The sequence below is a fragment of the Crinia signifera genome, chromosome 19 (genome assembly GCF_055691185.1).
Source record: "Crinia signifera chromosome 19, ASM5569118v1, whole genome shotgun sequence".
Taxonomy (NCBI): domain Eukaryota; kingdom Metazoa; phylum Chordata; class Amphibia; order Anura; family Myobatrachidae; genus Crinia; species Crinia signifera.
The window spans coordinates 65,757,138-65,769,790 of NC_139226.1; the positions used below are offsets into that span (position 1 = coordinate 65,757,138).

Sequence of the window (12,653 nt, forward strand, 5' to 3'; positions counted from 1 at the left end):
TGTCTAGACACACAGTCTAATGCCGGGGTTTAATAAACCTGATAACATGTGTACTGATCTGTCCGATTCAATATTTTCAGTGCCTCTTTTGCGATAATTCAGGTACTCTAGTCATTTACAGTCTATGCTCAGGTTGTGCACAGGAATGCCAATTTGTATAATTAGAAAAGCCAACAAACAAGTTTTGGAAGGCATGATTACAACACAGGGAGAGTATGTAATTACATATATATGTGTGCCTACCCACCCATGATTGCTAAGGAATATAAATGCTGCAGTCAAAATTAATTAGTAAGAGGTGTAGGTAAGTATTAAAATATATAGATACACCATAGAATTGCAAGATCAGCTCTCATTTACTGTAATAAGAAGCTCCAAATTAAACAGTAATAAATACACTGTGTGTTTAAAAGAAAATTAATCAGCACCTGGCCCTTGATTTTTGCACCCTGATGACTGATTTGTATTTTGTCCTGTCCCCTATGCAGAAATGTTTATAAACCATGTATCTGTCCTACATTATCTTGTACTGTAATGCTTGGTAAACACTATGAGATATGTGTATGCAGTGACATTATGGGGGGTACCCTGCATCAGCAAGTGCATACACATTTGTCAATGTCAGCAGCAACGTAGTGGAGACCATGCTAAATTCTGCAGCATGACCCTAGCTGGGGATGTCCTCCATCATCTTTCATGTACAAGCAATGGAGGACAGCACTGACAACAGACAAGAGCATGCATCATCAATGACATATTGCATATGCACCATGAAGATTTTGTAATTCCAGCTATCAGAATCAGCAAAATCATTTATTTTATCATCTAGTGCAGTGGTTCCCAACCTAGGGTACTTGTACCCCTGGAGGTACTCTGCAGATAGGTTGGGGGTACTTGAAAATAATATTGGTAGTGGCGGAAGAGGCAGGTCTCCAGTTACCGTGAAGATGAACCATGTTGGGTCACTTCCAATACTATCTGTTGCATCATCAGGGTCTCCTCATAATTTTGCCCAACCAGCAATCTACTGGGAGCTACCCACACTGCCCTCAGACATCAGCAATCATCTGCCTCGCAATGACACGGATGGAGGAAGCAGGCATTAATCCTACAGGTGTTAGCGGGAACCACGGAGTTGTACACAGCCAGCGGCCAGACACAGAGGGACCCAATTCCTGACCACACACTACTCCTCTGATTCTTCTTATCCCTTTGAGTGCCAAGTGACTTTGTCAAAACAGGTGTGAAAATTGGCAAGCAAACATTTTTATTTATCAGAATGACCTGTAATGTTTACCTTATATAGGAAATACAGTATAATCTTTTTTTTTACAAAACATTTTTTTTATTAGAGTTCATATAACAAATGTTAGCGATGCTTGCGCTTTTAAACAATATTTTGCACATCTCTCACAGATGTTGGCATTTTTAGCAGCTCTAAAAGATGTTGGCACTCAAAGCGTTAATATTAGGACATGGGGATATGGTCATTGGGTCACCAGGAAGTAGGTCGACATGCAGGAACGTTGATATTTAAAATTGGGTACTCTTTACTTATCACGGCGCCCATCGCGGGCATTGAATGCACTAAAAAAAATCGGGTGCGACGCGACCGACGCGATGCCCGCGATTTCCCATAGGGAACAATGTTAAATGTCTCAATTGACCCGATTTTCCTGTTCAATGCCTCAATTGACCCGATTTTTCCATAGGAAACAATGTTAAATGGCCCACAGAGGCCAAATAGGCACCCTGAAGTGTGAAATGGCCCCCCCAATTGTTAACGCCACCCCACGATCAACGTGAACCCGAAGCGTGGCGAGCGCAGCGGTACGCGTCCTATGACCTTTTCATACCCCCACTATCCACGTCGGCACCGATTTTTAGTGCATTCAATGGCCGCGATGCCCGCGATTTTTTTACCTGCAATGCCCACGATCAAAATCGTGGGCGCCGTGCTAGGTAAAGAGTACCTAAAATTAAAAAAACACAACAATGTTATCCTGTGATTAAATACATTTATAGAGACTTGCTCATAAATGCTTCCTTTTTACAGGTGTTGCTGTGTCATCATGTCCTAGAAAAGCAGTACCACAAGTCTTCACAAGCCGTCTTATTGATGTAGGCACATGGTATTTATGTTGGTAAAATACTAAATCAGAGTGACTAATTCATTATGTTAACATTGTCAAATTGCTTTTAAATATTTGTGGCAAATTCTCTGAAATTTTCAAGGGATTAGTCGCAAAAATTAAGTAACCCCCGTATGTATCACGGAGGAAATCTCAGATCCTTGCTGTGATCCCTCCTGCCCTGCCACCAGCCGCATCCCCTATAGGGATGCGCAATGTATCAATATCGGACAGCATCGCAGAGGGTACCTGGGCTACCGCCATTCTAAGATGACATTAGCCCATTGTAGCCTATAAGCTACGGACCACACTGCCGGCAGCAACCCTGTCCCTGCGGGGGAGAAAGGATGGAATATTGCAATGCAATCCTGGGTGTTAAATGCCATGCAGATCACATTGCATATGGGATCCCTTAACAAATGAGTCCCTAAAGGCTTTTACACACTGGGCGACTGAGCTGAAAGCACCGGGGCCGGCTGTCCATTTAAACCTTTTGAGTGCCGGCAGTCTTGGAACTATATCTATTTCATTGCTTGCTAGCAGTGATTAGTTGTATGGCACCTGCTTTATTTATTGGACTTTTGTTTGTGATTGCACAGCACTACTTTTATTACTCTCTGCTCCTTCAAGTAACATCATGGATCATGCAGGAGTATCGGCTTCCCAGGATGCCCCTGGGTGCCAGAATGTTTCCATTGCTATTGGTACCACCTTTACATATACACCAGCAGAGATAAGTGATATCTTGTTTGAGGTTGATCCTGCACTAGCTGCAGTGGATCACAGTATCGATGAATTGCAACATCATCTATTTAAATTACGCCGGCGGGAGATTGATTTCCAGTTGTATGGATCCTCCTTGTCGGATTACTATCGGGCCAGTAAATTGCCCCGCGGCTTTCGCATTAAGAACACTCCTACGATTGGGCGTCATAGCCCTGAATTCGTGCGAAAATGGATTGGGATCTTGAATCGTGCGTCCCTGGACTTAATTTTCCTTGTGATTGAAGAATCAGGTCGGGAACTGCAGGTGACAAAAGCCAAAATTGCCTCATTTCAAAATGAGCACCAAGAGGCTCTCAATGATCCTTCTAATGCAAATAGTCTGTTGAAACTTGAACAACAGTGTGAGGCCTACAGGAGAGATCTTTTAAAATTTAAGCGCAGTAAACGTAGTACAGTTGACTCTGACTACGACGAAAATAGGGTCTACGGCTGGTTATCAGGAGATTACCCTGAACGTCGACAAGAGCCCGGCCAACGGCGGTGGAAGCCGTGGCAACAAAAACACGGCAGAAATCGCAATCGCCAACAGAATACCCAGAATATGAGTGATAGTGAATTCGCCATATCAGAATCTGATGATGCGAATGAAAATCAATTTGCCCCTTTAGCCGAGGCAACCTCTTCCAAAGGAAAGCGCGGAAGAGGCAAGCCACCCGCAGGGGCAAATAAAATAACAGAATTAAGAAGAAATCCACCCCGGATCCCGGGCCCGAAGAAACCTTAATTATCAATTTATCCAGCCGTAACCTTACACCCATTGAACTTTCTGTGCTGTCCAAAGGCCTCTCTTTCGTGCCCACTAATTTTTTCGATGAATTCGACTGGCGTTGTGACCACCATCGATTGTTGAGAAAACTTCGCCTTAAAGAGTTCTTTCAAGCCAAACCATCCACGACCCAAGTTGTTTTTTTTGACAAATTTTTTGCGTCATCCTCAAGATCAAAGTTTGACCCAGTGTAGACGAACCCGTCGATCAAAACATTTGGACGTTTGATGGATGATTCCGTTCACAGATTTTTGGCAGCGCCTGGAAAGGTTTCCAAAAATTTGTCTTCCGCCGAGGCTAAAGCCCTCCAAAATCTTGGTAGCTACCAAGATATCACAATTAGGCAAGCCGACAAAGGCGGTGCCATTGTGATTCAGGATCTTCATGAGTACCAAGAGGAGATCTATCAGCAATTGGCTGACAAAGCGGTCTATTCTAAACTTCCAGGAAATCCAACTATGAAGTTCCAGCAAGAACTGGGACTGATCCTCAAAGCAGCTGTGGCTGAGGGTCATCTATCTGCCAAAGTGTGTGAGCGGATTGTGGTAGCGGCCCCGGTGGTTCCTGTCCTGTATACCTTACATAAGGACCCCAGGAAGCCACCGGGTCGTCCCATAATTTCAGCTCGTGGTTCTCTTTATCAGTCAGTGTTTTACAACCCCTGTGTCTTCAACAGTCTTTTTTGAAGGACACTACTACCGTCCTCAAATTGCTGTTGAAATTCCCTGAGGTGCCACCTGGGACTTTATTATGCTGTTTGGACGTTTCAAGCCTGTATACGTCTATACCCCATGTAGGGGGTTTGAGGGCAGTTCGTTCCTTTCTACACAGGCACCTGGATAAAGCATGTTTCAATCATGATCTATTTTTGAAATTATTGGGCCTGACTTTGGAGCGTAACTTCTTCCTCTTCGATGGTAATTTTTACCTTCAGCTGCGAGGGTGCGCAATGGGGTCGGCGGTCGCACTCTCGTACGCTAATATATACATGTTTGATCAGGAGGATGATATGTTCCTAAGTCGGCCCGAGGTTAAGCAACATCTGCTCCTGTACACCCGCTACATAGATGATATCTTCATCTTGTGGACAGGAGCGTTTTGAATGTTTGATGTCTGAGGTGAATAGTAGTGACTCTACCATCAAGTTTACGTATTCCTGTAGCGAGACTGAGGCCCAGTTTCTTGATGTGGCGGTTGCGATCAAGGATAATCGATTATCCACTGATGTGTATTATAAAAATGTGGATCGCAACACGTTTTTGATGGCTTCTAGCCATCACCCCCCAGCCCTCAAACGTGGTCTCCCTCGCTCACAGATGCTGAGAGTGGCTCGAGTGATCAGTGACCCCCTGATTGTCTCTGAACGCCTGGATCAACTGATAGCCAAATTTGTTTCTAGAGGCTATGATCATGACCTCTTGCAGCAGCAGAAAGCGCAAGTCTTGTCCTTGCCTCAATCGACATTACTTCAGCCCAGTAAACGCCAGTCTAGAGAGGTACTGCCTTGGACCAGTACGTATACAGTGGCCAGCCCATCCATTCATTTTGCATCTAAAGCACTTTGGCCCACTGTTAAAAGTGATCCTGACCTCCCTGTGTTTAGGGATGTGCGGCCTCTGGCAGCTTTTAAGAGGGGTCGCAATTTACGGGACCGTCTTGTGAAGACAAACATCACGGGGATGAATATACCCCGAGCCCCTAATGTTTATATCAAGCCTCCTGGCTGTTATAGCTGCCACAGCTGCATGACCTGTAGACACATGGTGACATGCAAAAACTTCAAACACCCGCATTCTGATCAAATGTTTGATATTCGTACAGTGTTGACCTGCCGGTCAGAATATGTTGTATACATTATTGTGTGCCCCTGTGGCCATTACTATGTCGGCCAGACGACACAGTCGTTCCGGGTGCGGATGGCTCTCCACAGGTCGGCCATCGATTTGGCGCTCGGTGGTAGAGTCATTGACCAGCCGGTGGCCCGGCATTTTAAGGCTGCAGGGCACTCTTTATCCTCTCTCAAATATTTTATGATTGATACTGTTAAAGATTCACTGCGAGGAGGTGATAGGGCGAAACGTTTGATCATCGCTGAATCACGGTGGATCTTTCGCCTAAACACGATTCACCCCTATCTTCTTAATGACAAAATTAGTTGGAATTCTGTAACCGCATAGTTGTGTTACATGTGATCGTGGTATTCCATAACATTTTGTTCTTACATTATGATGGTACTCTGACCTGTATTTTTTCTTGTATTTTCCCTGTATTTTTTCATGTATATTTCTTTAATTTTCTCTTTATTTCAGTTTTGTTTATTGTTGCATTTTTTGTATATAGATATTATACACTATTATGGTATGGTGTTCTGCTGTTAATATGTCCCTCTCTGCTTGCTTTAGTCTTCAGCGGCGCAATGTCTGGACGATGTGCGTGTCACCGTCATGGCCGCAGTGGAACGCAAACAGCCGAGGATGCTAGGCAACCCTGCTGAATGCTGGACCCGGAAGTGAGGTAGCCGCCGTCCGTGTTCCGGCGTCTGCACGTGCAGCTGTTGATGACGTGACCAGCATGATGGAGGGGCGTGAGGTACAGACAGTATTTATGTGGTGAGTGTTCACTGTTTGTTTGCTGTAGGATTGTGCTCTGAAGAAGGGGGTCAAACCGCGAAAGCTCAGCAATACAGATCCGTTTCATCTGTTGATTTTGCCTCCCGAGTGCCAATCATTTCTTGGAGTGTTGTATGATTATTCATTGGGGCACCGGGCCCGCTGGTAAACAAAAACGGCATGGGGTCCCCCCTCCTGAGCATAACCAGCCCCGAGCTCATTGAGCTGGACCTGGTTCTAAAAATAAGGGGGACAAAAATCGTAGGGGCCCCCATATTTCTGAAACCAGCCCTGGACTCTTGAACCGGTCTCGCTCTCGCAAGTGTTGTAATGCATCCGCCATGCACTGCATGGGCGGGAGCATTGCGCAAGGAGTCCAGCAGCCGGAGCTAATGCCTGTTAACAAGGTAAACGGTGGAAGGCGTTAAGGGCCACCTCCTTTCCCTGCTGTCCCTGGCTGCCTCTTGCACCGCTCCCCTCACCCAACCACCCAGTGACCGGCAGCCTCACTCATGAAGACCTCCCTTCCCCAGTGCTGCATATTCGCATAAACCTGTTTGGGGGTGACAACTCCCCCCCCCCCTTCCTCCACACTGTCACTTTTTATGCCCACATGTATAGAACGCTGCCCGTGTGTATAATGCCCGCATGTATATGCCGCTGCCAGTGTGTATAATGCCCGCATGTATATGCCACTGTCCGTGTGTTTAATGCCCACATGTATAGAACGCTGCCAGTGTGTATAATGCCCGCATGTATATGCCACTGCCAGTGTGTATAATGCCCGCATGTTTCTATGTATATGCCGCTGCCAGTGTGTATAATGCCCGCATGTATATGCCACTGTCCGTATGTTTAATGCCCACATGTATAGAACGCTGCCAGTGTGTATAATGCCCGCATGTATATGCCACTGCCAGTGTGTATAATGCCCGCATGTTTCTATGTATATGCCGCTGCCAGTGTGTATAATGCCCGCATGTATATGCCACTGTCCATGTGTTTAATGCCCACATGTATAGAACGCTGCCAGTGTGTATAATGCCCGCATGTATATGCCACTGCCAGTGTGTATAATGCCCGCGTGTTTAATGCCCACATGTATAGGCCGCTGCCCGTGTGTATAATGCCCACATGTATATGCCACTGTCCATGTGTTTAATGCCCACATGTATAGGCCGCTGCCCGTGTGTATAATGCCCACATGTATATGCCGCTGCCTGTGTGTATAATGCCCACATGTATATGCCGCTGCCTGTGTGTATAATGCCCACATGTATATGCCGCTGCCTGTGTGTATAATGCCCACATGTATATGCCGCTGCCCGTGTGTATAATGCCCACATGTATAAGCTGCTGCCCGTGTGTATAATGTAATTTTTAAGTTGATAATTTTTATATGGCCCCCGAAGGATTTTATAAATATCCAAATGGCCCTTGGTAGAAAAAAGGTTCCCCACCCCTGATTTAAACCTTTTGAGTGCCGGCAGTCTTGGAAATATATACTCAGGTAATTCAAGAAAAAATTATTATATATATATATATATATATATATATATATATATATATATATATCTCTTATATATTTGGCTACATCTGTCACTCAAAGTGTGTCTGAAGCTGTAACGCTGGGTGGAGCCTCTGACTCACATGACAAAGAACCAGCCCTCTCCATGTTACACAGCAAAGACACAGCTACTCACCAGACACACCAGGTGAGCGCCCCACACCTCCATACCTCCCAACATGACCCTCTCCAGGAGGGACAGAATGCTCTGTTTGTGGACTTCCATCTTAATTTATGATTGTCATCACCTGTTTTAAACAGGGTAATTGATAAGAAAGGTGTTTAAGCACAGGTGATGGTAATCCATAAATTAAGAAGAAAGTCCAGAAACAGAGCAATGTGTCCCTCCCCCCCCATTCACGGCAAACCCACGATTAAATGGCACATGCAAAACACTGACATGGCTATGGTCGACAATGAAAAAGGTTGACATGAGTTTTTGAAGATTTATTTTTCACTTTTTCAATGTTTTCATATTCATTCTCATGTGTCGACATGGACACCAATGAAGTGCCACACTTATGTCAACATTTACATGTGTTGACCTATCTGTGTTGATTTTTTCTTGTGGCAATTCGCGGAACCCCCGGCGACCCCCCTCCCGCGATTCACAGCACACCCCCCCCAATTCGCGGCGACTCCCGCGATTTGCGGCCCCACCCCGTGACACACCCCCTCCTGCGATTCGTGGCACCCCGCGACCCCCCCTCCCAAGATTTGTGCCAACCCCCCAGGCACCCCCTTCCTTGCGGTACCCCCCGCGACCCCCCCCTACCGCGATCCCCCCCCTGTCATTGTGGCAACCACCCACCCCTGCGACCCACCCTCCCACGATTCACTGCAACCCCCCGCGTCCCCCCCTCCCACGATTCGCGGCACCCACACCCCCCCGCGACCCCCCCCTCCCGCAATTCACTGCATCCACCCACGACCCCTCCTCCCGTGATTCGCGGACACACCTCACCTCCTCCCCCCCCCCCCACCCCCGCTCGCGATTCACGGCAACCCCAGTATTAAATGGCACATGCAAAACACTGACACGGCTATGGTCGACAATGAAAAAGATTGACATGAGTTTTTGAAGATTTATTTTTCTTTTTTTAATGTTTTCATATTCATTCTCATGTGTCGACATGGACACCAATGAAGTGCCACACTTATGTCAACATTTACATGTGTTGACCTTTCTGTGTTGATTTTTTTACAGTGACAACTATGTGCGCGTCAACCTTCACATCATCAACCAATTCTTTATATAACACCTGTTTTGTTTTACTGTAGGTGTTTTAAGTCAGCTCTTTTACTGCTACTATTACTGTTTATGTAAATGCATTCTGAATGACAGCAACATCCTACCATCCTTCTACAAGAATATATAACCAAATAGGTGATTTATCGCGCCCCGTGCCCCCCCTCCCGCAATTCACGGACCCCCCGCGATTCACGCCCCCTCCCACGATTCACGTCACCCCCCGCACACCCCCCTCCCTCAATTCGCAACCCCCCTTCCCGCAATTCACGCCCCCTCCCACGCTTTGCGGACCCCCGCCCTCTCCCGCGATTCGCGGACACCTGCGCCCCCTCCCTCCCTTGATTCACGGCACCCCCCACGCCCCTCCCACAATTCACGGCACCCCTAAGCCCCTCTTTAGTCCCCCGTATACTCACACACCCCTATCACTACCCAGCTTCCTGCTCTCCTGAACCGTAACTTCCACCACTGGGGAGTCGCTGACGCTGTTTTGGCAACATGCCCCTATCATACCTCATAGCCCAGCCTCCTGCTCTCATGTACCCTAACTCCCACCCAGTAGGAGGAGACACTGACTCAGGGCCACCATCCTGTACTCCTGTACTGCCACACTGGACCCTCACCCACTGACAGAAGCTGCACAGTATCTCCCACCCTCCTCTTTAGTCCCCCTTATGTCCACACACCCCTATCACTACCCAGCCTCATGTTTTCCTGTGTCGTGACCTCCACCAGTGGGGAGCCGCTGACTCAAAAACACCCTACTATACTATTGCACGCACACACACCTAAACAACATGCACGCACAGCCCCCCCCCCCCCCACACCCACAAATGTCACTGTACCATCCACACTATCAATGTACATCTTACTCTGTAACCGCTTTTTAATTAAACAAAACAATACACCCCCCTTCCAAATCATATGCTCTCTATTTAACACATTTCACCTATAACTCAAGTTGCAATACAGGCCATCTTTCATACAATTCTAACCATCTTTCTCATATACAAATGTTCACAAATTAAGGGGGCGCAGCCCCTTACGACGGTGTGAAGAGCGCCCGTAGGGCGCGATGAATCACCTGGTATATATAATTTTGGTACTCTTTACCTAGAACGGCGCCCGCGATCAGAATCGCGGGCGTCGGGGGTAAAAAATCGCGGTAATCGCGGGCATCGCGGGTAAATCGCGGGTACATCAAAATCGGGTACCCGCGATTACCGCGATTTTCCCATAGGGAACAATGTTAAAAAGCCTGATTGACCGCGATTTTACTGTAAAATGCCTCAATGCCCGCGATTTTCCCATAGGAATCAATGTTAAATGGGCTACAGAGCCCAAATAGCCCCAATTAACCCTTAAATGTCCCCCCAATTTTTGTACGCCACCCCACGATCCACGCCAACCCGAAGCGTGGCGAGCGCAGCGAGCCCGCGAGGGGCGGCGGTACGCGTCCTCCGACCTTTTCATGCCCTACTATCCACGTCGGCGTGGAGTTGAGAATAGAATAGTGTGGCGAGCGCAGCGAGCCACCGAGCCCGAAGCGTGGCGAGCGCAGCGAGCCCCGCGAGGGGACGCGGATACCTTCACAGGTAAACGCGTCCCTTCGCGGGCTTCACAGGTGTCCGCGTCGCCACGGACACCTGTGAAGTCCGCGAGGGGACGCGTATAACTGTGAAGGTATCCGCGTCCGCTCGCCACGCTTCGGGCTCGGTGGCTCGCTGCGCTCGCCACACTATTCTATTCTCAACTCCACGCCGACGTGGATAGTAGGGCATGAAAAGGTCGGAGGACGCGTACCGCCGCCCCTCGCGGGCTCGCTGCGCTCGCCACGCTTCGGGTTGGCGTGGATCGTGGGGTGGCGTACAAAAATTGGGGGGACATTTAAGGGTTAATTGGGGCTATTTGGGCTCTGTAGCCCATTTAACATTGATTCCTATGGGAAAATCGCGGGCATTGAGGCATTGAATGCAAAATCGCGGTCAATTAGGCTTTTTAACATTGTTCCCTATGGGAAAATCGCGGTGATCGCGGGCATCGCGTCGCGGCCGTTTATGTGCTGCCCGCGATGTCGCGATCACCGCGATGGGCGCCGTTCTAGGTAAAGAGTACCATAATTTTTCTTGAATTACCTGAGTATAGGGATAATAGCTAAATTACACTATATAATGGTTTACCCTGGATCAATATCAGTCCTAATCCATGCAAGGAGGAACTTATGTATCATCTTATGTATTACTTTGTTGTCATATGTGCTCGTTATATGTGAGATTGATGTCAGAGTTATATATACACTTATACCGATATTTATTTATTAGCAGTTTCTCATATAGCGCACACAGATTCCGCAGTGCTTTACAGAGAATATTTGACCATTCACATCAGTCCCTGCCCCAGTGGAGCTTACAATCTATATTCCCTACCACATGTACATGCTCACACAGACATTCTAGGGTTAATTGTTTGAGAGCCAATTAACCTACCAGTATATTTTTTGGATTGTGGGAGGAAACCGGATTACCCGGAGTAAACCCACGCAAGTACAGGGAGAATATACAAACTCTGCACAGTTAGGGCCATGGTGGGTATTGAACCCATGACCTCAGTGTTGTGAGCCAGTAATGCTAACCATTACACCACCCGTACCGTTGCAAAATCCATTAAAAAAAACTTTTTAAATTAAAAATAGGTAATTTCCAGAAAATAAAATAAAAACAACTAAACAATGTAAAAGTTTCTGATTTCTATGGACCATCTAGACCAGGCTTTCCCAACCACGGTCCTCAAGGCACACCAACAGTGCAGGTTTTGTAGATATCCAGGCTTGAGCAGAGGTGACTTAATTAGTACCTGAGTGATTCTGATTAAACCATCTGTGCTGAAGCCTGGATATCACTAAAACCTGCACTGTTGGTGTGCCTTGAGGACCGTGGTTGGGAAAGCCTGATCTAGACATTAAAATGATTGCGTAAACATAAAGGGGCAGATTTAATAATGATTTGTGATAATTGCCAATTACTGTAGCTCCCAACATGCATCTGAAAGATGACTGATTGACTGAAGTATATCACTCATAGTTAAATCTTCTACATACCTTCCTGAAAAAAACTGTTGATATAGGTACTTTCATTCCATCTGGCTGGATTAATTCAAATAAAGATTGGTGATTAAACAGAGTTGATGTCATTCCAAAAACTTAAATACTGTATTCTGTTGCTGATATTCAATTAGGGCCAAAAAATAATCGCGTGTGAATAACCACGGCTTACGCAACGGAAGTTACGTAGGAATCTTTGCACACCACCACCCTGGGTCCACAGCACCATCTATAACCTTTAGTAAAGTTGTGGCAAGCAGAACGAGCCACTGTGCCCAAAGTGTAGTGAGCCCATGAGGGGACGATGACACTATTCTGAAAGTGGCTAAGGTAACTAGCGTAGCATGTGGCCACATAGGCGAATCTAGAAATATGGTAGTAGTTGGTCCCAGATCCAAATACCGAAGCAAGTCGGACCTTTGCGCGGCGAAGACGTGGGTC

General features: G+C 46.8%; 1 protein-coding gene across 4 annotated transcripts in view; it reads right to left on the reverse strand.

Moving 5' to 3' along the window:
* The window catches only part of NLRX1 (NLR family member X1), a 74,062-nt gene that overhangs the window by 58,800 nt on the left and 2,609 nt on the right, over window positions 1-12,653 (reverse strand). The window contains exon 1 of one of the 4 annotated variants that reach the window (XM_083162709.1): window positions 12,210-12,255. The exons of the other annotated variants lie outside the window; for them this stretch is intronic. The gene's annotated coding sequence lies outside the window, so the exon portion shown is untranslated. Of the gene's footprint in view, window positions 1-12,209; window positions 12,256-12,653 lie in introns of those variants that run through there. 4 annotated transcript variants of the gene reach the window in all.